This window comes from Chinchilla lanigera, unplaced genomic scaffold, assembly GCF_000276665.1.
Source record: "Chinchilla lanigera isolate Chin_1 unplaced genomic scaffold, ChiLan1.0 scaffold00007, whole genome shotgun sequence".
Taxonomy (NCBI): Eukaryota; Metazoa; Chordata; class Mammalia; order Rodentia; family Chinchillidae; genus Chinchilla; species Chinchilla lanigera.
In genome coordinates, this window is record NW_004955408.1 from 20,857,117 (window position 1) to 20,883,444 (window position 26,328).

At 41.1% G+C, this 26,328-nt stretch overlaps 1 protein-coding gene across 8 annotated transcripts in view; it reads left to right on the forward strand.

The window, feature by feature from the left end:
- Tenm2 (teneurin transmembrane protein 2) overlaps window positions 1-26,328 on the forward strand; it is a 1,190,054-nt gene that overhangs the window by 706,894 nt on the left and 456,832 nt on the right. The window lies entirely within an intron of this gene.

Below are 26,328 nucleotides of genomic sequence, written 5' to 3' on the forward strand. Positions count from 1 at the left end.
GGTGGACGTGGCCGAGAGAGAGAGAGAGAGAGAGAGAGAGAGAGAGAGAGAGAGAGAGAGAAACTACTGTAGAGAGAAGGGACCCTCAAAATGGGCAGTTTTAAAAATCTCAGAGAGAAAAAAAAATAAGATAAGGTAAATAAAAATCCCAGAGTAAAGTGGGTCCTGAACCTTTTAAGTACAGAAAATTGTACTGTTTCTAGACTGCCCTGTATGCTAACCCATTAAACATTCTATTATTTCCCAAGCCCACTGAGTTGAAGTTTTCATTGTTTGCAATCAAAGGATTCTAATTGGTAAAGTCACTCAACTGGAGTTTCTCTTTAATTGACTGGTTGTGTGTGTGTGTGTGTGTGTATTTCATATATGTGGTATATATTTATATATATAATATGTATATTATATATGAAAAAAGAGAGCATAAAGCATTCAAGGTGTTTTGCTCTGACTGAATCCTGCTGACAAATGTTTAACCCCAGGCTCCGGGAGCAGGAATGGAGGATGGTTGGTTGGTAGCATCTAATTTCCTTGGTGTAACCACTGCCACCAAGGCCAATTCAAGCTCCCCGTGTGACACGGCATGTGGGATGAGGAAGGATTTTTAAAAATTTTTCCATCAGAAATAAAATCCAACAAGCCCCTAATAAATAGTTAGGGACAGCATGCCACCACCTCTCCATGCTGCTATTTTATGTACAAAAAAAGTATGATCCAGAGGATTCAAGAGGCCTTCTCAGGATCACACAGAGATAAGACTTGAACTAGAACCTTCATCCCTGACTTCTGAAACTCAGTTTTTAATAAACTGGTGATCTTATTTCCATACATTGACATATCTAAGCCAGTGTGCCTAAAAGTGGCCCCACGGGCTGCTGCACGTGTTCATCACTTTGCATGCAGTGGTTCCACGGACTGCAGAGAAACAATTTTCTTTCCATTTTGTATGTGAAAAAACTAAGGTTCAGAGAGGTAGAAACTTCCCTGCAGTCCCACCTCACCCATAGGAAGGGGTAGTGTGTGACTGACCCTAGGTGTCTGACTTCAAGCAACATCCTGTCTCACGCTAGATGTAGTGTTCTGGAGAGGACAAACTGGCACTGTGTTCTATGTGCTTTGGGAATTTTCTGTAATTTAGGAAGTACTTATCAGGAACAAATTTTCATACTAAATATAAATGCATATGGAAGCAAATGTTTGGTGAACAAGTGGGAAACAGTGTCCATAGCTCTTCAGGGTTCTGGTTACAGTTCTTATTTTCTCTGCTACCTAATCCTTCACCTTTTCTTTGAGATATTGTAGAACTCGTGGAGTTTCACGTGAGAGGTCCTACATCTTCTTTCTAAGTCCTTTTTAACAAATGGTATGAGAAATATGCATCCACTCCCTGGAGTAATTGTGAGCAATTAATAGTTAAACTTTATAAAGCAAGCAAAAGGGTTGTGCGTGTTAAGTATCAATAAATAGAATAATAGCCTGGCTGATTAAAGGTTGCTCTGTCTCATCGTTCTTAGGATAAAAAGATGTTGCTTGTTTGTGCATGACTCCCACAGCTGGTCGGTGTGTTCTGTCCACATTTTTCCAAGTGACAACAGTTTTCAATCCTATGGTCTGAATTATTTAGGTGGGATGATTAGCATAATCCATACTGCACTCTTAAGAACACAAGGGTACTGAAGCACTAACCTTGACCTCGTGCCCTCTTTTCCAGGGCAGAGAAGATCCTGCCCAGCAGAAGTGGTGCAACCCCACTCTACTCGTGCTCCTCACTCTTACCCCCGCCCCTCCCTCATTCTTTCTGCTGCATGGCAGGGCTCCCCCTTCAAAACTGGTGAGGAACTGCCTCACTCAGTGTCAGTGGTGGGGACATTGGGCTACCTTGAAAAGAACTGAGTACACCGTGCAGCAGCCTCTCCAAGGTGATGTTTAGGGTGGTGTAGGCAAATGAACTGCTGCATCCATCATGCATTTGGCTCTTTGGAGTCCTGGAGAATCAGCAAATATCTGTGTATAATAATAACAATAATAACAAGCAAACAGTTGCTTGAAGTTCCACCGCAATCAGACTGTTGTGATCCAATTTGCTGTTACTGATGATAATACATCTTTCCCACTGATTCCCATGTCGAGTTCTCAGAATTTATAGATGAACAAATCTACCTAGAGAAACCCAAGGTGATTTCAGTTTTTCAGAAAAGCTAAAGGAAATGGTCCCCTGCTTGGTACGGACTAATTAAAAATGCCAAGTTTCTTTTAGTTAAAAAAGAAAAATCAGAAACTTCACTCTGTGTGAATATGGGAAATTAATCATTTGATACTAAATATACTTGATTTTGCAGATGAAATCTTCCATAGCCAAAAATACTGAGCAGTTTCTTGGGGGGGCACACGTGTGGTAGAGCTGATGTGAGAAGTATTCTGAGACAGTTTTTGTCAGTTCAACAGTGACTCACTGACCAGAGCCAGTGATTTTACAGGGGCCAAAACTGCAACATATTTAAATCAGCTTCTTTGGAGAACCAGTTTACAGATCCAAAATCTCTCATTTCTTTTGGTTAAGGCATTTAGGATGTCAGTCAAAGATGTTCTTGGGTCTAAGAAAACGATGTAAAACCATTATGAAAGCTTAAAATCTCTGCTCTCAGAAATGAGTTAGATTAGCAGCCAGAACTCAGGAGCTCTGTAGCAGCAGGACTCAGGACAAAGGTCTTGGAGATGTTAAAGCGAGGCCTTGGGAGAGGTAGGACTCTCCAAAATGCATGCTGCCAGGGGAGGGTGCCCAGGGAGGCCAGAGGAGTCTTCTTCCTGTTTGAAGATGTCCAGGCTGAAAGTGATGCCAGAGGGAGCAGCTAAGAAGGGAAGGGAGGAACCCCTTGCATGCCACTGATGGGAAGCCTGCTTTCCTGCACTCCACAGCAGTGAACAAGCAGGTGGAGCCTGCTGTAGACCTGTCTGCAGATAAGCACAAGACTCCCTGCTGAGTGGTAGCGAAAATGAAGCAGAGTGTATGAGATTTGCCCAAGGCCATAGAAGCACTCCGTGTCACACCTGGGATTGGGATTCAGATCTTTCTGCCTTCCAGAAAGACAACTCTTGTCTCTCTCTATCATGTCCTATTTTAAAGTTCATTAGTTAACCTCTGGGTACTTAGCCAGCTTTGCGAGCACGTACGTCAAAGCGTTTTAAATGGACGAGCCTACAGTGATCATCATCTCATTGCTGGCTCATCCTCCGAGCCCCTGCAAAGGTTCTGTGGTTCATACAGAAGCGGGCTGCTCATCAACAAGTTTCCCTGGGAGGTGGGAAGCATCTTTCCTCTGATCAGAACATGCCTGTCACAGAGCGCCGGCGGCTACTGCGTGATGCCTGCTAGAAAGCTGCTGCCCCAGCCCGGGAGTCCAAAATCTGTCTTCTGGCAGAGGCTTAACTGTTTGGCTGCTGCTTCCAAAGGTCCATGCTGGTTCTTCCCAGGAAGAGAGAACCCAGCTGGGAAGCTGCCAGTTGCAGCCAATCTTCTCCTTCATTTCAACTCAACAAGGATTTAATTCGCTCCTGCTGAGGGTCCAGTCCTGTGGGGCATGCAGCCCTCTGGGGGTCTACGATCATGCTGGGGAGTCCAGACACACGAACAGGAGGCAGCCAAATGATGCATCAAGGCTCCATATAATTAAGAGCTCTACAGTCAGGGCTGAAGGAATTCAGGGTTTGTTCAGGGCTCTGGTTGTAGCAACTGTCCCCACACATGTATCCTGGATGGTGGCATTTAGTAAAGACCCAGAGAAATTTCTCCTGTGCTGTCAGGATTCTTTGAATCCTTTCAAGTCACAAGCAAGATAGGAGGCAAAATGAGACCTCTGTTGGAAGGAGACCTCAGAAGGATGAATAGAGCTGCTTCCAAATGCAGATGATTCTTTCCCAGATAGTTCCATGGGACACTAAGCTGATCCACATCTCTCTGAGGTCATAAGGAAGCCACACATGCCTCCATTGGCTGCTAGGCTGTTCTTAATCATCAACCTTTCTGTCCCAAATACCCAGCACTGATTTGTCTCCTTTCTCTTGTTGTGTTATTTGTACAATTTGGTCTTGTTCTTTAGCATTTGCTGAGCACCCACAGGATTGCTGGCACTGCCGCGAGTGCCTGGGTGGTAGTGGATGGAGAGCTCAGAATACAGGTTTTGGAATGTGCCTGTTTAGTATCTGGAAGTACAAGTTGTATATCTGGCTGTGTGAAGTGCTAATTGTTTATATAGTAAGAAGGTAGTGTTGGAGGCAGTTAGAACACAGAGCTGCATGGGAAGCTCAAGTTTACATTGCCTTAGACATGCCTTCACATGCTTTTGGTACCCTTTCACCTCCAGGAAGACTGACTTTTTTTTTTTTTTAAGACTGACTTCTCAAGCAGAAATTTGCTCTGAGAAGACTTTTTCCAGGTCTCATTAAGTAATTATTAGTGAAATAATTTGTTGGATATCTTTCCTTCTTGCAGTACAGTGGTTCCTATGAAGGCAGCACAAGCTGTGGAGTCCTCACCATTGTAGCCTCAATGTATTCAACACATTTGGCATGAAGGAAGCACTCAATAGATCCCTTTTAAAGGGATGATACTCGTTTCCTAGGGTTGTGGTACCAACTCCGCAAGCTAGGAAGCTTAAGCAATTGAAATGTGTTTCTTCTCTGTCTTGGAGACTGGGAAGACCAAGGCAAGGTGTCGCATGGTTGGTCTCTCCCAAGGCATCTCACCTTGGCTTGCAATTGGGCATCTTCTGGCTGCGTCCCCACATGGTCCTCCCTCTGTGCACATCCATCCCTGATGTCTCTCTCTCTCCCTCTCTGTTCAAACTTTTTAGTCTCATAAAGACATGAATAAGATTTGATTAAGTCCCTTTCTAAAGCCCTCACTTTAAGTTGCTCACATCCTTAACAGCCCTAACTTCAAATACAGACACAGTTTGTGGTACAAAAAACTCAAGTTTCAACACATAAATTGGGGCATGAGAGAGGTACCTTTCAGTCCATAATAGGGAGGCATGTTGGACTCAGAATGAAGCATGTCAAACAAAATTCATTAATATTATGGTGGAAAAAATTGAAAATAATGTAAATATCATTCCAGAGTGAGTTAAGATAAACCTCTGTGACAATAGCATTCTGTCCTATCCTCCCTTGAGTAGGAAAGAACAAAGTGGCTTTACACCTTGCTGACTAGGTATGGTGCTATAGCTATGACTAGTGCTAGATTAGCTCTGTCATTTAGACTAGCTATGACTAGTCCTATGTCTGGGCCTTGGTTCTTTAGTATACAAAATGAATAGGCTAGCATCATTGAGTCACTCTGTGATCCTGTGAAAAACAGACCAGAATGGAAATATTTCTTATGGGTCTCCTATTTGACTAAGTACAGTGATGTCTAGGAATTCTCCCTCTGAGGCTTATCAGGAGAGGAAGGGACCGAAACTTTATTCTGTCTTTTTCTGAGTGGGATTCTGAGAGAAGTCACAGAGCCAGAGAAACAAGTCTCTATGGTAGGAAGCAATAAACACCATCCTAGGTAGGAGAAAACTCAATAGAAGCCCCCAGTTCCCATCTTGCTGATGGAGAACAAGTCTTTGCTGCCTTTCACCCACCTTGCATCTTGCTGATGACTGAGTTTAGAGGATGTTGTGGTTTGGAGATGGTTTGAGTTTTCCCCCAAAGCCCATGTGCTGCACACTGGTGGAACCTTTACGGGGTGGAGCCTAGTGGTAGGTCCTTAGGTCAGGGTGGGCTGTACTCTCAGGAAGGAATGATGCTGCTGTCCTGCATAGTACTTACGTGAGTTGTTATAAAAGCTGGAGTCTGAGCCCTGTATCTCCCTGTGGTTCCCTGTCTGGCTACCTCTCGTTCTTATTTACACTTTGACCATGACTCCATTAGGCCCTCAACCATGGGACTACCAGTTGTAGACTTTCAACCTCCAAAAGTACTGTGCTAAATAAATCTTTTATCTTTAAACTGATAATATGCCTCAGGTATTTCATTATAGTGCTGAAAAAAAATGAACTAGTACAAGAATACAGTGGTCAAGGCAGCAGTGAACAGGCTTCCATAAAACTAATAGTTAAACCTTATTTCCCCCACCAATTTACCCCAAAGCTCCAAATATATAATAGGTAAAAGCCCATAAAAGACTGCTTTCCACCCTATTTTACAAATGTTTTCTTTTCATTCCTGTTTCAAGTGCTTAGCTGAGACCTTAGCTTGAACAGTGAAATTACAGCACAGAAACAAGGGGAAGTTTCTCCCATCTCCAGCATAGTCAGTCCTCCAGCAATGTGTAATAATTAATCATCTGCAGCCCTCTTCCCCTTGTTGTTTCTTTGTGAAAGAACTCGCTACCGATGCTACTAAAATAAAATCCTTCGGATAATGAACAGATGCGGGGGTTTCTGAAATGTTTCATTATTGAGTTGTGCTGGTCTAGAAGGCAGCCAGCTTGCTCGCTGCACTCCAAAAGCCGGTTGTCGCTGTCTTTGTTTGGATTTGCATATGCTCTTCCTATTTTCATTTACCGCCCCTTTGCCCAAGAAATCTCCTCTCTGAATCAACAATGACTTTCCAAATCTATATGTCTTTGCCTTTCCAGTTCCTGCCTTCTCTTCATTTACCCAGTCACACTGGGTTATGGAAACACAAATGCAGAAACCTGCCCAAACAATTGCGATCTGAGAAACTCAGGGCTGCTTTCATTTCCACATTATACAGTAGCTTCTGGTGTATCCTGAATGGAACTTGGGAACCCTCGCACATGCATAGCTGACAGAATGCTTCTCCTGTCTGCTCTCGAATTATGCAGTCAATTGACATTTTGTTGACTCTACTTCCCTTCAATCTCCCTTTCTATATAACTTCAATTCTTCTTCTGCTAGCATTTCCCGCTGCTATTCCCGGTGGCTTTATACCTCAGCTCAACCCGTCGCTGCAAAACAGTGCTGTACTTTTCTCTCAGTGCTTTTCTATTCCATGGCCTCCTTGATCCCTGTCTTACCTGTGCACACACAACTGGGACACTGCCAAGACAAGAACAATCCTGCAGCCTCAGTTACTGGGCACAGGAGCCCATGCAAAGGATCTTTGACCAGAAGTTGGCTCTCTGTGCTTTCTTCTGCAAGACTGAGGATCAAGACACTCTTGTTTGTCTCTTACTAAGAAAATGCATCTTGAACCTGTTTTTATTTCCTTCTTGAAGATTCCTATGTCACTCTTTGACCTCACCAATCCCCCTAAGTTCCTTTCTCCTATTGGGCTCCAGCCACCCGGCTTTTTTCCAGTGCTGCAGACCTGCCAACCTCATTCCCACCAAGCTCTTTCACACTCACTGCTTCCTGTTCCTCGCACGCTCTTTCCCCATAGCTGAAGCATGTCCAAGAAGCTCAATTCAGGTGCACAGTCACCTCCCTGAAGAAGCCTTTGCTGACTTTGAAACAATGTCAGCAGCTCCTCCCAGTTGCACTTTTCCACCTTGATAGTCTGTGTATTTCTCAATTGTCTTAATTTTTTTTATTTTTTAAACAAAATAAAAACTAATTTAAAAAGCATTGGAAATGATATAGAATTTCACTAAATAAGATGAAAGGAATTCAACAGAGGTTGTTATAGTGCATATTGTTGTCTTCAAATTAGTTATTCAGATCACCAGATATAAGCATGCAAAATTGGTCCAAAAAATGAAAAAGAAGAAAAAAATTTAAGTATTAGCTGTTCCTCCAGCTAGACCAATAGAAATCAGCAGTACAATTATCCTAGCTATCCTGTGTATGTACATATATATTTTCCTTTCCCTCTTCCTTTCTTTTCTCCTTTCCTCATCCCAATTGTTCTTTCTGTTTCTCTTTCACAGTATCTATTGTACCTTTCAGATTTTATTTACTCTTTCAGATTCTTACACTAGGGAGACAATACAATGTTTACACATGTGGGTCTGATTTATTTCACTTATGAGTATGGTCTCTAGTTGCATTCATTTACCTATAAAGGCCTCAAATTTATCTTTTCTTTATAGCTGAGTAATACTCCACTGTATAAAAATACCTCGTCTATTTTATTCATTCCTCAGTTGATAGGCATTTGGGTTGTTTCCAAGATTTAGCTATGATAAATTGCACGGCTATAAGCATAGGTATACATATATCACCATGGTATGATGTTTTCAGTTCTTCTGGAAAAATACCCAGAATGGAAATAGGTCAGTTGAATGGGACCTCTAATGCTACCTTTCTGAGGATTCTCCACACTGATTTCCACAGTGGTTTCACCAGTCTACACTCCCACCAGCAGTGGAGAAGGGTTCCTTTTTCCCCACAGCTCCTCTAGAATTTGTTGTTGGTTGACTTCTTGATGATAGCCATTCTTTCTGGGGTGCAATGGAATCTCAGTGTTGTTTTAATTTACATTTCTTGAATAACCAATGATTTTGAACATTTTGTCATATATTTATTTGCTATTTGTATTTCTTCATCTGAGAAATGTGTATTCATCTCAGATGCCCATTTTTGGATTGAGTCTTTGAGTTTGGGGGACTTTATTTTTTTTTAATTCTTTATATGTTCTAGATAGAAGTCTTTTGTCTGAGGAACAGTCTGCTAAAGCTTTCTTCCAATGCATGGGCTCTCTTTTTACTCTGTTAGTGATTTCCTTTGATGTGCAAAAGCTTTTCAATAACTTGAGATCCCAGTTGTTGATTCTTTGAAGTATTTCCTATGCAGTTTGAGTTTTGTTCACGAACTCTCTGCCTACTGTATGTCTTCAAGGTTTCTACCTACTCTCTCCTCCAGTAGATTTAGTATTTCTGTTTTAATATTTAGATCTTTAATCCATTTTGACTTTAGTTTAGTGTATGGTGATAGACATGGGTCTAATTTTAGTCCTCTTACTGTCAAAAGTCCGTGGGGCTTTGTGTTGCACCTGCATTTTTCTTCAGCATGTTTAGTAACTATGCCCGTCACCGATTAGATACTCAACAAATATTTGTTGAATGGTCATCTTGAGGACAATAGAGTTAAAATGGGATGAATTAAAGAGCAGTATGCAAATAATGATCTTTAAAAAGGAGTTGATGGAGGAATTGCCTTGTTGGCTCAGGTCTTCACACTTACATTTGGAAATCTTGTGAGTTATTCAGCCATGTGTCATCTCTGAGGAGTGTCAGCATTGCAGCCATCAGACCGGGCCTTTGCCCACAGGCCTCAGTGATCACCTTTACTCAAACAACTGTCAGACTCGCATGCCCAGAGATGGTACCACTTGACCATATCATCTTCCTTCAGATGACCCCACTGTGGCCTCAGACTAAACATATTGAAATCTGATCATCACCCTGGCGCAGCCAGTCTGTCCAACCTCTCAGTTGTTTGATCAGTGTGGTGCATTTTGTCTATCATGAAGGAAAAATTCAGACCTCACTACTTGTCACTGTCTTCAGTCTCACATTCTTAATATGTCCAAACCATTACGTCAGTTTCTATCAAATTAAGCAAGCATGCATTCATTCATTTAGGACCTGTTACTTCCATGCAGTATGCTAAGACTGTAAACACATAGGTGCTAATGAAGCTAAGGTTTTCTGTCTTAATAAAAGAACCACACAAACAGCACTTTTAGAGGCCAGCCCCTCCCAGAGTTCAAGCCCTCATCAGGTCAAGCACCTTTTTTTTTGCAGTAATATCTTCCTTACTATGTCTCATAGATTATTGTCAAACCAGATATTCTCAATGGCAATTAATTATTCTAACATTTTTTTTTTTTTTTTTTATTTGGTTTTTCTCCGGTACCAGGAACCGAACTCACGACCTTGCACTTGCCAGGCAGGCGCTTTGCCGCTGAGCTAAATCCCCAGCCCTGGCAATTAATTATTCTAAAGTAGTTCTCCCTTATCTTCAGTGGATAAATTCCAAGACCTCTAATGAATGGCTAAAACCAAGAATCGTACAAAATCCTGTTTGTACTATGTAGTGTTTTTCTATATGTCCAAACTTATGAAAAAAATTTGTTTATAAATTAAGCACAATGAAAGACTGAAAACAACTAATAATAAAATAGAATAATTATACGAATATGGTCAAATAATAATTATGAGAATATTCATTCTCTCTCTGTTAACATCTTAATGTAATTTCTTATGCTTAACCCCTTCTGACCATGTGACATGGTGCAATGCTTATGGGGGGGCTGAAGTGAATGACATGGACACTCTGACATAGTGTTAGGCTCCTATGTGAGGATGCTGATGCTTGAACATAGGCATCATGATGTGAAACTTCAAGCATCACTCTGATGATCACAAAGTTGGCTCTATAGTAGTTTAATGAGAACAGACTGTACACATTGTGGATACATAGAAAACGTGATGATTCATATCCCAACAGGTTGGCGAGGATGCCTTGAGATTTCACTGAACAACTCATAGTGATATACAATTAAAAACTTATGAGTCAATTCCTTCTGGAATTTTCCATTTAAAATTGTCAGGCCATAGTTGACCATGACTGATCAAATAAAACCTTGGAAAACAAAACCACAAATAAAGGACTATTGTCCTTCCTCCTCAGGAACACAAATTAATTCCATTGCGAGCTTAGTGTTTTCTTACGTGGAGCTTTTGAAATTCTTTACAGTCTCATCTTCACACTGATTTATTTCCCTGTTTCTTCACTAATTTCCACTGCTTCAGCTACTGCCATTTTTCATCACTATCTTCTTCCCCTTCCTTCTTATTGCCATGGCGTCGACCATAGAATTCAGATAAAACCATACAAATTATTTAGCCCATAGTGTCAAAAAAACACAGAAGTTCACAGTCTTTAAGTCAGAACATCAGTTTCAAAATTATTTTTTCCTGACTTTTAAGGTTCTTTACAAAGAAGGAGATTGCTTTTGCTTGCTGTGAAAAAGTCTGTGTGGCTAGTACTATGTGTTAGTAACTATTATCAGGGCCTAAAAGAAGTCTAAAATCAAATAGGACTAAGGGAGAAGTTTTGCTGAATGGAGTAGCAAAGAGGGACCAGGTAAGAAGAGAGAAAGGAGGCAGTGAGCTAAAGGAAATCATGGTTGAATATTGGGTGTCTGTTCTCTTTATCTGCATTTACCCTCCAAGTTGTAAAAATGGTAGACCCCCATTCTAAGCCTTCATACCTCGAGCAGTCCAAATCCTTGAATTTATCTCCACACCACTGAAGGAAAAGGCTAAACACTCACACACGCCTACTTTTCCTTTCTCAGCATAAGTCCCGGGAGTCCACTTACTGGGGGACAGCTGAGGCTAGGGTTTAAAAGTCCAATAACTGTGGCCTAATGGTGCCTCAGTGGTAATTCCAATATGCCAGTTAATGCATAATGTTTCCCTACATGAAACCTGACCAAAAAGCTTTAAAGCTATTGGGCCCCTACTGTTTGTGGAGCAAAACATGGGAACCAAGGGAAGGGCCTCCTGGGCACGCTGAATGACCAGGAACTCACCACACGGCTGGAAGACAAAAAGAGGCCTCTTCCTCAAAATGCACTGATTGCAAAGAGACTCCCTGGTTCTTAGATGATGTTTAAGGTAACTTGTGAAATCAAAAAGGGCTAGCAAAAACATAAATAAGGAAAAGAAAGCAGTCTTTTCTTTTCCTTCCGTATGTTTGAAAACCTTTTCATCAAAAGCATACAATATGCAACTGCAGACACAGATCAGCCTCATTAGGAAGAAAGAAAACTGTCTGAAATAAACCTCAAAGAGAAAGAAAAAAGCTGTCATTTTCTTTAAGGACACTATTATGTTCTTATTGACAAGACAAAAGCATAATAAAGTTAAATTAGAGCAACTATAAGCTTAATAGTTTGGTCAGAGGGAAAGAGAGTTTTGCTATTAAAAACCAGAATAAAAAGAAAAGGTAGATCTTTTAATCTGCCTCTACTGAAGCATTGATGGCTGTCCTTACACCTCACTGAGAGTATTTTTGGGTCAGTTCCAGGGGCAAAATTCTTACCGCGTTGATACAATACAAGCATTTTAAAACTAGAAATATTCTTGAATGATTACTACATGGGAGTCTCATTTTATAAATGGAGAGATTGATGTTTATGGCACTTAAGTGACTTGTCCATGCTCATGTAGCTTTTGGATTTCAAGGCAAATTCTAGAAATCAGCAGGAACTGAATCTCGTCCTCTCCAGAGATAGAATCTGTTTATTCAGACTTATTAGGAAATCAGTACGCTGAGAACAAATTCACAGTGCTTACTCAGAAGTCTATCTAGACGCCAGAGATTCTGACTCTACCTGGTAAATTCTCATGAATGCAGACTTCCAAGTTCCTCCTCCTCTGTGGATTAGACATCCAGCAGTCCAAGAAAAAAAAATGGCAGGAGAACCCCATCCTTCCCTTCCTGGTCGCTGTGCCTACGTGACAGCCAGCACCTTCCCCTACACGCTCTCCTCGTGAGAACCAGAGCGATTCCTCTCTAGTCCTTGGTGTGAACAGAATAAAGCGGGACCCTCCCAGCCACGCGTGAGTTATGGGATTCTACAGAACTGCCGTGAGAGAAGCCAGACACCTTGGAAGTGACAGGCTCTCCCTTATAATATATAGCAGGAGTTTAGAAAAGGGAAAATGCAATAATTTTTTAAGTACTTTGGGCCATTTTCTTCTCTTGCTTCCTCCTGGAGGTCTGGACACGTTTTTATTTGGAAGGTGTATTGTGACACTTTATATCATTCCCTCCACCTATTAATAGCTCCGGCTGCCCCAGGTGCTCATTTTCAAGATGCCCTCAGAGAAGGGGGACTTCTGGCAGCCGCTCTGCAGCTGACAGCTTTGGGGAAATGGCAGATTTTAATTGATGTATTGTGGGCACTGTGCTTTCTCTATCTCTGTCTTTAAATAATGCGATAGGTTTGGTATCCTCCTAGGATGTATAGATTTTAATATGTCAATTATTTCCCTTTTATTGAAACTTGTGTGTTTGTGGCTGACTCATTGTCTCCCAGGTACCTCGGTGTCTCCCTGCGACACTGAGCACCAAGTGTCAACATCTCCAGTCTGTCTTTGAATAAACTTTAGAGTTGGGGAACAAACCAATAAGCCTCATGTAAAGATGCTTATCAGAAGAGCTAGTCATGCAAACTCCTCTCAGCCTAGCTGCCTGACTGCTGGTTAATAATTACAGCGAGATGAAGCTGGAGAGGGAGGATGGAAAACAGGAGTGCCAGCTACCGGAGTTTCTCATTTTAAGAAAGCCCAGTCCTCTCTGGCCAGGCCCTGAGGGAGGCAGTGTACCCCAGCCAGGAGTTCCCTGGGCTGAGAGTGCAGAACCCATCGCCTAGCGTCCCAGTGTGGTGACAGTAGGGTGTTTCCCAAGAGCCTCGGAGCTGCCGGCTCTACCATCACCATGTCCAGTGAAGCCAATTCTGGATGCCAGCTGCCGTGTGCAGCTCTATCTGATACCTACCTGCATGTCCTAACATCAAGGGTGGGGAGATTTCTTACTGCCACAGAGCTTCCCTCAACATTAAGAAATCTTTAAAAGCCCACCTTTGTGAGATTTAAATCAATACCATAAAATGCACACATTGTAAGTGTGCAATTCTACTACTTTTTACAAATTTATGGAGTTGTACAATCATCGGTGCCCTCTGCTTTTACATTTCCACAATCCAAAAATTCTCTGCTTTCATCTGCTGTTAATACCCATTTCTATCCCCCACCCTAGGCTCAACTTTTTGCCTCTGTAAATGTGTCTGGTCTAAGTATTGTTCATCACTGGAGTTCATAAACTGTGGCATGCTGATTCATCCATATTATCCCATGTATCAGTTGCCCATTCCTTTAATTAAATGTTATTGTATTTTTGACATTGTATTTTATTGCTAATTGGCACATAGTTATTATATGTACTTATCAAGTGTAGTGTGGCATTTCAACACATATATGAACAGTGCAGTGATCAAATTGAGGTAATTGGCATATATATCCCCGCTGATATATACCATTTATTTGTGTTGGGAGTAGTCAAAATAGTCTCTATTAGCTATTTTGAAATTATTGTCAACCATAGTTGTGCTACTGTGTTATAGAGTATTAGAACTTCTCCCTCCAACCCAACTGCACACCTGTACTCATTATGGAAAACAGTATGGTGTTTCCTGAAAAACTAGAAGTAGAATTACCATAAGATCCAGCCATTCCACTGCTGGGTATAGATCCAGAAAAGAAAATCAGCATTTCAAAGAGACATCTGCACTCTCACGTTTATTGCCACATCATAGCCAAGACATGAGATAAACCTACAGGTCTATTGCTGCAAAAATGCCCTATCCTTTTTATTGTTGAATAATATTCCACTGATACAAGTATGCCACATTTTCTTCATCCATGCAGCAGTTTACAGACATTTGGATCATTTCCAGTTTGGGACTCTTATGCAGCTAAACACATTCACAAATTTATCTGCATGGACATGCTTTCTAATAAACCTCTTAACTGCCACTCTTAGATCTTCCTGCACCTCACACTATGCTAATTACTTTGCTGTGCATACATAACTGGTGAGGTACGAATTTTAATAGGGAAATAAAACTTAAAAAGAAGCAATTCACTTAAAGAAATGTTTCTGAGGTGAATTCCAGCCTGTATTTTTTGCTCTATGTCAGCAGCCTCTCTTATTCTTTCCCGAGAAAGCAGGCATTTCCAGGAAGTCCCCCCACCAAGCCCACCTTCCCACCCCGCTACCATATAAAAAGTCCCCAGTGCGGCCACTTGAAGTAGATCAATTTGCAAATCTGCCCTTGAATTTCATGCAAAAGTCTTCTAAATTAGCAGTCCCAACCGTCACTTTCAACCCAATTTTAAAGCTGTTGCACAGGTCATTGCAAATATATCACGCACCAAGCTGGGCCCTGTGAGGATACCAAAAAAATGAATGGAAAACAGCTGGGGCCCCTTGAAGCCGGTATGATAGGAAGACAGGACCAAGCCACATGTGTTTTAAATTACATAAAGCCAACTACACGAGTAATAAGACCTCTGATTATTTCAAAACCCTTACTGATACCAGACTACTCGTATTTCCTGGGGCAATTTCCTATTCTCTTCTCTATCTGGACAGTAGAGAGCTAAATTACTAATAGAGAGAGCTGGACTGTACAGAGTTAGTGAGCTTCTCGGAAAATGCTCTGTGAAAACATTATAGGAAATGTTAACATTATTATTTAAGATAGGTATTTTTTTCACCTTGCCTTGGTAACGATGGAAATCTGCAGTTACTCATATATGTTCTCTCTCTCTCTCTCTCTCTCTCTCTATATATATATATATATATATATATATGCACACACACACAAACACACAGATATACATATATCTGCACAATATATATTATATATATGTATATCCTGTGAGGTGTATACATTTTTTTCTTCTATATATCTCATAAATCTTTATTAAACACCTAGCTCCAAGTAAATACAAGACATTAGCAGTGAGCAAAACAAAGTTTTGAGCCCTTTTAAAACTTAAAAAATTGTGTGCAAAAATGGATAATAAAGAAAGATATAAAGCATTAAAATTATGCAAAGTGCTAAGGAGAAACAGAGGATGTCATGTGAAAAATTGCATTTACATGTCTGTTTAGGGGCAGAATGTGATGAGTTGATACTCAGCTTTGCATGGAAACCAAATCCATGAAAAATCACCAAACCAAACTAAAATAAAAACAGAACCTCTCAAATCAAGGTGTGAAGGAAGAATTCACAGAGCGCAAGTGATACATCCTGGTAACTTAGATTAGGAGCCTGACTGGAAAGATTGAGAAAAATAGACACATTTATAAATGGAAAGCCCTTCCTTCTGTGTCTTCTGAAAATATCCTGCAAATCTTCCATAAAAATTGGCAATTTCCCTATCAAGCCTTGGTAACCTAATATATCAATTCTCCATTTTCCCTGCCCAGGTTAGTGATAACATATCTTCCATTAACCTATGCTGAAAGAGCTATTTCTATTCTAAGAATCTATTTATGTTCCCCTATAACTTTCTTAAAGATATGCCTCTGGACTGTAATACCTCAAGCTTATAGTCAGCTAAAATGTGAATACTTTGCCAAATTTCAGTAACGTTGATTGAGACTTTCCTGAGTCACTTGATCATGACTGTGGAAAAGTCGTCCTTTTGAAGGGAAAAAGAACCATCCCTTCTATTGGACAAGATTAAGGATTGAATTGTCTTTATTTGCTACTTGCTGTAGAGTTGGTCTTCAGTGTCAATAGTATCTTCTGACTTTTTCTCCCAATTATTTCATTAATTAGAAAACAACAAGTAATTTTATTTCTGAAATGTCTTTGAATAAATCAGTGTATCTTCCTGTTCTTATCACCCTGCTTTATTACCTTAAGTGACACATAGATACTATTTCTGTTCCTCTCTTTGTATTTTATCAATTCCTTGAACAACTCCTTAGGAAGCTTCTCAGGTTAATTCTTGTTACTTTCCACTTGTCAGAAACTTGTAGTTATGTGATATTTTTTTCCTTAAGTATTTCCAGAATAAAAGTCATACCTTTCATAATTTCCACATCTCATCACATTTGCTGTTTGTAAATGTAGTAGCCCACACCACATCTCACTAAAAACTCGGTGTCTGTTTCACTTCCAATTGCCTATAATTATGAATAGAATTTTTTCCCATCAATCAATCTCAGATTTTTTAAAAAATTCCCTTTACTGGTAGGAAAAGTATTTAAAATTGTCCTCACTCCAAACTTTGGTGAAATTATTTTACAGTATGAATTGAAAAGTTTTTCTAATTCTATTAACACTCTCTGACATATAATTAAGGTGTTGATATTTTTAAAATCTACCTCTAAAAGCTGCTGGGTTTTTTTCATTAAAATAAGAATAATTTTTATATCTATACAGGCATTTTTATGATAAATTTCATTATATACCTATTGGAATAATTATCAGTTTTACCATACAAAGGGAGAAATTGAGGTAAAAGTGAAAAAAAGTGCCTTACTTAGGACAAAGACTATATGAAGTATTATTCTAAGAGGTATTGAGAACAGAGTAATGAGTAAGACACAAATCTTGCGGGGCATGGTGGCACATTCCTGTAATCCCAGCACTTAGGAGACTGAGGCAGGAGGGTCACTGTGATTTCGAGACCAGCCTGGGCTACAAAGTAAGCTCAAAGTCAGCCCTGTCTCAAAAAGCAAAAAAAAAAAAAAAAAAAAAAAAAAAAACAGACGTGAGCCTTGTCTTTCCAAGACTCAAACTTTAGTAAGTTAAGAGAAAAAATGATGTCAACAATCTTCAATAAGATGGACACGTAGAAACAAAAGTTCAAGGGGCCAGGGAGTTTTTTAAATTCATTGCTGAGCCCTATGACCCACAAGTGCAAGGGCAGTGTAAGAATGGTGGGAGACACATTGAGATCAGTCACAGATAATTCACTGCAATGTGAAATCTTTATTTTTGGATGAATATTTTTGATCTCTACCCCGAATCTCTTAAACCACATATATTATTATATGGATAAGGAGATCCCCCCTTGTTTTTAAAGGAGGAGAGCTAGGAAGGAGTTTGGGCTCTGGAACTGACTGCTCGGTTTTTAACTGGATTGCTTACTCTGAAAAAAATACTCATCTCCCAGTGCTCTTACCAGGTGTATTAGACTTTGTCAATATGTAGTGTGGGAGACTTTTTTAAACAAAAGAGGAAAGAGAGTGAATTGCCAGATTGGTTCAGTATCTAGGAGGCATCTTAATGAGCTGCCTACAGGAAACTAAACATGGAAGGAGGAAACCGAGGGACAGCAGGACTGAGACTGGGTGTAAAGCTCACAGCAGAAGAGCTGGCACAAGATAGGGGTTCAGCAAGTACTAGACTGCTCCACTGCCCTGCCCCTGTCCTGCTCCCCGGTGGTGCAGCCCTGTGCTCGTGTGTTTCTGCTGCTGCCCCTGCAAGTCTGCTCACAGGGTGGGGTCAAAGGCTTCTTCACACTCACAGATCAGGGAACCTGAGCCCCAGAGCCCACACCTTCCTGCTTGATTCCCAACACAGAGTCATTCTCCACAAGGGCATCGTCCCTGGCATCTAGCAGGGGTCCTCTTCTTTTGACCCTCAGGCTTTCTGAAGTTATGAGCTGGGCTGTAAAGGAGGGGAGTCCAGGTACGGAGCATTTGTGGTGACCTGATGTATTCTACTGGGGTGACTGGTATACCACAGAGGCAGTTACTCAGGAACAGCCAACAGGAACACAAAATGGTAATTCACCTCCACTTTGATCCCCTCTCTAATCTTCTGGGAGCCCTTTTGCATATTAAACTCATTAACCAAAGAAACCAGTCTGCCATTAAAGTACACACTCCAGCCCGGGGCTCTTTTTATTCCCTTTTTATTTTAATAAAAATGATGTGGGTGGCTGATTCAGCATTAGGGTACCTTCTTTTGCCTCTAGAAATATGTCTGGACTGCATTTTATTTTCCACAGAGAAGTAGAGCTCCTCTTTCTGGCATGGCCATTTAGAATGGCTCTGAGAACTCAGGACTTAACATTTTCCTGGTGTGGTTATGTCACATTCCACCAGTGTATCAGGAAATATGCTTTGAGAAGTTCTTAAAGACAACTTGTAGGATAATACTATAGCATGTGCCATCAGAATGTCCTGACTTGATCATATCAGGAACGACTTAACTAAAGAGGTGAACTGATGAACAGGAGGTGACCCCAGGAAGGTGGGGGAGGGGTGGAAAGGCTGGGAGAGAAAATGGTGCATTCTGCATACTGAAAGGGTACAGCTGCTGGTGCAGGAAAAAGGAGTTAGGGAACAGTGAAATAGATGCTAAGATGTGGGCATGTATCAGGCCTCACTGAGTTTCCTGGGTCATCTTAAAGGGGCACCCTCCCCACACAAACACACATGATTCCTCCTTCAAAAAAGAGAAAACCCATGAAAGATTTTTAAGAAGGGAGGATAATGATTAGATTTGTTTTTAAAATATCATTTTGCCTGGCATGTGGGTAAGGGATTAGAGAGAAAAGCAAGAGTGATATTGAGAGACCTAATAGGAGGTTGCCCCACTACAAGGTGGCATGGCTGACAGAGAGCAGCACATTATCTCATGCCCTCCCTCAGAAATTTACACTCAAGTGAGGGAGAGGGTGTTCATACACAGAATTATTAAACTGTAATGTGGGAGGGTTGGGCTGGGGATATAGCTCAGTGGCATAAGTGCCTGCCTGGCAAGTGCAAGGTCTTGAGTTCAATCCCCAGTACCGCAAAAAAAAAAAACCAAAAAATTACTAGTGTAATATGGGAGGGTACTGTGAGAATTAAGTAAGACAAAAAAAGAAGAAGGAGGGGTCACTTTAGCAGAGAAAATCAGTGAAATATTTTCTTGCATGTGTAGTGGGACACAATGAATTGAGAGGATTGAGATTTGTTTTGCGTTGTTTTGAGCTTGTTGTACTTTTTCTTTTATCCTGCTTTCAGATGAAGAAGTACTTTAAAGCTAGGTTTGCTCCCGCTTTTGGTTTTTGAGCTGTACATATACATACACATCTTATATTTGAGTTTGCATTGTCTTTCTCTGGCAAGTAGAAAAGAGATGGGTCTTCAAACATTTTTATTTTGGAGGGGAATAAATGAATTGCCACATTTCTTGCTCTGGGTCATCTGTCAGTCAGTACAACCAGAAAATGTTTAGACAAGTCTCCTGTCCAGAGCACACCTGTCACTGTAAACCAACACATGTAGAGATTCCCAAGTAATTGTGCATATAAAGATGGGAATGATGCCATATCCTGCAAAATTTAGGATTAATTAAAAGACATACAGTACAAAGTTCTCTGAAAGCTCTTGGAAATCCTTTTTTTAATTTAAATTAACATTTTTAACTGACACATAGAAACATAAAATTTATACTCTTTTTTTCAATACTGGCAATTAACCCAGGTCCTTTGCATTAAACTATATCCCCAGCCCTTCGTAAATATTATTTTAGGCAGGATCTTGGCTAAGTCCCCAAGTTGCCCAGGCTGAGTTTGAACTTGCAATTCTCTTACCTCTGCCTGCCAGAGTGCTGGAATTTCAAATGCTTATTACCACACCCAGCTAAAATTATCATTTTATGTTCTGATGTATATGTACCTGGTAGAGTGTTTAAATTAGGTTCAACATATCCTTCTTCTGAGGAATTTACCTTTTTTAAGGTGAAAACATTAAAAATCTTCTAACTTTTTGAAGTATACAGTCTGTGATCATTATTATATATTCAGGTCTTTATTGAAACACCAGTGCGACCCTCAACTTGCCAAACATCACTGACAATGCCTACATACAGCTATGTTTCGGCAGAGATGCCAATCAAGTGCATTGATTCACAGTGTTATAAAACCTACCAAGTGTTCCTGCTGAATATCTTTGGGAAAGAAATAGAGTACATGATACTGAAACTATGAGAGAGAGAAACACAGACTTCATCATGTAGAAGGCATTGGGCATGTTGTAGCCTGTGATTTCAAATGGGCTCAATTCTCAGATCCACCTATCTAGGTGCAAGTGGAGAAGTCACTTCAACTCTCGGGTGGTCAGAATGATGATCACCCAGGTGCTTTGCAAACTTAGTTCCAGATAAAGATTCCCATCAAGGTGAGCTGTGAACTGATTCTGCAGAAGGTTCAGCCTAGTATTGCAAGTACTTAGTTATATGGGTTTATACATAAGATAGTTCTTGACTGTCTTCTTCATGTTTAGGTCAGGAGAGTGAAAGAGTGAAACACAAGGGAGGAGAGAGAGAAACAGAGAGAGAGAGAGACAATGAGAATGTCCTTTATTCCTGTAAGCATGTGAAATACATGGACCACAGGGATGGATGAATGGGCAAATGTGAATTTTGACAGGACCTGGTGGTTTCTAGATGGAAAGAAATGGCATATCTGGGCAAACAAAAACTAGCCTCCTCCTAACCTCCCATTCTTAGATCACACCTGGAAATTCTGTTCACTTGGCACCTGTGCATTCCGATGCAGACAAATCCAAATACATCCAAAGGAAGAAAGGAAAGATAAAGAAAACTTTGGGAAATTTGCCATATAAGGACAAGTTTCTAAAACCTGGAAAGGTTTGATCTTGAGAGGACTTAGGAATATATCACAGCTGTCTCAAAGACTGTGAAGAACTGTCAAAAGAAGAGAAATGAAGCTTATCCTGGCTCTGTGTTTCCTAATAGGCCTGAGGTAAATCAATGGAAATTGCAGGGAGCTTCATTTGGGTTCCATGTGGAGAAAAATTTTTTGACAACAGCATGGAGCCCAAAATAGAACGGGACCTACTTTCCCTTGTGTGGGGAGCAATCAGGGAGAGGACGGATATTAATAATTTTTTTATTGTTAAAGGCAGTAACTCAAGTGGTTTTATGTGTGTTAATTCAGTCTTTGTAACAGCCCTCTGAGGTAGCTTCTATGCTCGTTCCTGTATGACAGATAAAGAGACGGAGGCACAGTGCTGTTAAGCAGCTTGCCTAAGAGCGCACCATTGATAGGTGACCAAGCTGAGAATTGAACCACTGCCCTCTGACCTTAGAGTGCACACGCCTAAACCCCCTGCCATATTGCCACTAGCTGAGTATTACTCAGAGATGCTGAGGACAGGGTTCCTGCGCTGTCTCTGAAGAGCTCACCCATGGTGAAGCAATCTGTGGTGTCTGACATATGCCGTTTCTGCGACGGTTCATAACACATACAGGGGTGTCTCCCTGCAGGTACGCCCTGACTCCCGGTATTGACTCCGTGCCCAGTAGCCCTTCTGCTATAGCTGTGCATGATCTTCCTCTTGTCTTCCCACACCGTCTGAAGTCCAGGCTCATTATTTTTTAATAAAATTTTCTTTGTTTGCCATGTCAGTGCCATCCACTTCAGCAGCCAGGCCGTGGCATTGACTTTTCAAAAAAAAATCATAAAAATACCCAAAATCACCCTGAGAAAGACAGGGGACTTGGCAGTTAAACTGTTTCCAGGTATACCAGGAATCTCCTTTCAGTCAGGATGGATAGCTCTTTATTCCTCTCCTCTCCACAGCCGGCACCTCAGGCGATGTTTGAAAGTGATCTAGGCTTAATCCTTTGCACATCAGGAAACACAATGAGAAATGTAAAGTGTTCCTAGTACAGAAAAGAAGGAAGAATCCCTTTCAGACTTGATCAGCTCTATCTAAAGGTAACTGACCAGGAAGGAAAACTGACCCCATTTCATAGACATGTGCTTTAAAATAATTTGACAACAGGTAGTTAAAATGTAAGTACACCATCCTGTCAATCTCATCTCGTCCCTCTGGATTTTAACGCTTGTTTTACTTGAGGGAAGATGATATTTGAACATTTTATGGCACCCATCAACAGGAATGTGTTCATGGTTTCAAATAAGGGTTTGCAGCCTTCTGAAACCAATTACTTCTGCCTAAGTGGAAATGCCAAAGCAGAGATGTGTCAGCAACTAAGAAAATAATTTAAAAAAAAAATCATATATAATGATGCCATGAAGCAACGGAAATCATGCAACACACACATATACACACCAACCATTTTAAAGAGATATTTCAGTAAGTCTGTGTCAAACAATGTTAACCTAGAAAGATGCAGAAATGTCAGACACATTACATGGGCAGGACGTGCTGCTGGCATTTGGCTGCCAGCGGGGGAGGCGTCCTCCTGCAACTAATTCCTCAGGAACCTCATGCTGAGCCTGTCTACAGGGAAGGGAGCAGAAAGGGAGGAGGGGGAGAGCAGATTTTGTCTATTATGTTTTTCCTTCCCAGCTGGAGAAGGCCTCAGCTGTGTCAGGCTGGGACTGTTAGAGATTTTCATAGTTAGACAGGAACGCAGAAGGAAGAGCAGCCCCTCTCCCAGCTCATGCTGATGGTGAACCACCCTGTCCTGGTCATTAGCGTGGCTGGCACCATTGAATGTAAGCCAGGCTGTCTCTTATGGAGTCTCATCGGTGTGTCACCTCAGTCTGTGCGTTCTCTCCATGGGAAGGTTGTGATGGAGTCCCTGGGTAAGGATGACGCATGTGCTTGCAGATGGGGCTTGCAACAATCTCTCCAAGTTGTTAGAGTAGTTGCAATATGTACTTTAACCCTTCAGCAGGTGTCCAGGGAAAAATGGGGGACTTGGCAGTGAAGCTGTTTGATTTTGCATCGTAGTTCTCTTGCAGCGATAGTGAATTACTCTCACCGAGTGTCGTTTCTAATTCCTCTCAGGCTGTGATCTGAATTCTGCTTCCTTTATGAGGGCTGCCAGGTATATTAGCAGAAAAATATTCTGTGAAAATGGATATAAAATGGGATTTATTAACTGTAAACATCTGCTAAGTCAAGCATCCTGTGTCTATTGCCAAAGTACTTGATTTCAAGTTACCCTGTCTACATCTGTCACTTTTTCCATCCTCCAGAGACCTATCTGTGGTAGTTCTGTGTACTAATGGAAATGTGTGATTGGCTTTCCCCTTTGTTGTAGCTCCGTGTTGAGACATTTTTTAAATAGACAAAAAGGAAGAAAGGGGAAGTGATCCATTCTGTTCACCAGCTTTTCTCCAAAACATAGATTATTCTGGCTCTTTGGGACTAATACTTAGGACGCTATTGGAAGCAGAGTTTTAAGGTTTTTAAGAAACTCCTGGTGTCTTCTGCTGCAGGTGGCTGTGTGTATTGACAGATCTTGAGGTGCAACATTTGCCTTCACATGGCTAGCTGCTGTCATATCACTTTAAGTGGAATAATAATAATTTCTTGCATTTTAAGGAAGCTTATAAAGTCCTTTTACCTGCACTGTCTAATTGATCTCACTGGATCATTATGTTGTTGTTAACTCTATTTTCTAAAATGAGGCAGCTGAAGCAGGGATTCATCCAAGGTCATATAGCTAACAAGTAGATACACGCTATTTCAACTCTTTCCATGTCTAAAGCTTGTGTTTTAGTGTGCATGTAAACTGTAAGAGGAACAGCTACCCAGACTTGGCTATTTGTTCATTGTCTGTTTTATATATATACACAATAGTCTTTCCTTATCTGCCAGGGATGCATATGTTCCAGGGCTTCCTGTGGGTGCTGACCCTACAACAGTACCAAATCCTGTGTATACTATTTGTACTTGTGAATGCATACCTATGATGAGATTCAATTCCAAATTAATAATTTATAAAATTAGGCATAGTAAAGATTAACAACAATAGCTACTAATAAAATATGACAGTTATAACAATATAGCAGTTGCACTACTGTTGTCCTTAGGGGCCATTATTAAGTCAAATAAGGGTTACTCAGACACAAGTACCTGCACGGCAATCCCATGACAGTCAATCTGATAAACAAGATGGCGGCTCAGTGGCTATTGGGCAGGAAATACGTACAGAATAGATGTACTGGACAATGGAAGGGCTCGTAAAGGGAACAGAAAAAGCACAACAGTGCAAGATTTCATCATTCTATTCAGAATGACACAAAACTTATGAATTGTTTATTTCTGGAGTTTTCCATTTAATATTTTCAAAACATGGTTGACTATAGATAACTAAAAATCTAAAAAGTAGGAGGATATATATATTTATATATATTAATATTAGACATAGTTATGATATGAAGCAATTCAACCTTAGATGCCCTACCTCTTTTTATTCCCCAGTTTTCTCTGACATATACATGTACACACCCTTGGATTGCTTCCTAGGTTTAAGAGCCTTGAGATGCTCTGATCTTCCTCTCATTGAAGAGAAAATTGGTAAGTCGGTTAAGGGGTTAACATTTTTTTCCATGAGTCTCAGGAAAACAAAGGGATAATTGTACAGTGGTACAACTTCATTTACATTTATTTAAGCAGAAAGGATATAAGGAGTCAAGGGAGAATCCCAACACACCTTCAAACAATCCCAGCAATCCTTGAAACACCACACTTCAGTTATCTCAGCCTTTGGGGATAAGTAAATATGTCCCCAGAAGCTATCGAGGACAAATGCTCTCACCAAGAGCCTGTGTCTTCTTTCTGTTTGGACAAGCTTAGTGTTCTCTCATGAGTCAGCCAGAAGCAAGAGCTAGAAGCACACTGTAAAGCCTGCTCGATGAGCTCCATATGACTCAGGGAGGAACACTCACCCCTTACCTCTCCCACCTCCAGCTTTCCCCCAGCCAAGGCCATGTTGCCAAACAGCCACATCCAGTGACCAGCAGCACTCAGCCACTGGCTCCCTGAGAGAACGCTGGGACGGCGCTGAATGGTCAGGGCAGAAACTGCCCCAAAGCATGTCAGGCATCGACACCTATGTTCAGGTTTTCCACAAACACTCAGCACTATGTGCCTTTTTCAGCGCCCTTTGTTTTTCCTTGCATCACAAAGAGAGCAAAGGATTTTCCGTTACAGTAATTTTCTTATGAAACAATGTGCATATTCTCAAGCCTTTTTCTTAGACTATCTTTTTTTTTTCTTTTTGGTACCAGGAATCGAACTCGGGACCTTGCACATGCCAGGCAGGCGCTTGTGCTGCTGAGCTATATCCCAGCCCTTTCTTAGACTATCTAACAGTTCCCTGGTTACTTTCTGGAACAGGCAAATGCCCTCCTATCCCAGCCATCCTCTGCCCTCTTGTATTCAATGCACTGTGCACAAGTGATATGGAATACACTGGAGCTCATGTTGTGGGGGCTCTCTTTCATACTTTATTTTTTTTGAAGTTATTCTGAAGATCTCTCGGGGAATAGATGGAGGGTGGATTCATAAAACTTTAAAATGTCAGAGCTGGAAGGCAGTGTAAATTGCATGTGGTCTAATTGTCTCATTATAATGATGAAGAAATTGAGTCCCAGGGAGGTTGAGATTTGCCCCAGTTTACCGTGATAGTGACTGTGCAGCACAGTTTCTGTTTGTCCTTCATTTTCCTCTCAAACTTTCAAGACACTGCACTCTGCCTGAAAGCTGTGGCCCTCAGCGCCTTTCTTCTCTGCCTACCAGCTGGGGTGACTTAGTGGGAGGAGATCAGAAGTCAGGAGAAGACAAGGGCTTTGGCATGAAGGGATACTGATAACCAGCTTCTTCTTTGTTTTGGCGTCCTGGGTTAGCTCTTTCCCTGAATCTCACACATTTTCAAAAGCCCTCTTTATCCTTTCTGGAAGGGTTTAGATTCCTCTCATTGCTCCCTGATCCTTGAGGAGCTAATAACTCCTCATGTTTTCTGACCCTCCAGCCACACACGCTCCCTTGTGGTTACCCTAAACCTTCACCACAATTTTTTTTTTGGGGGGGGGGCGGTTTTCTCCGGTACCGGGAA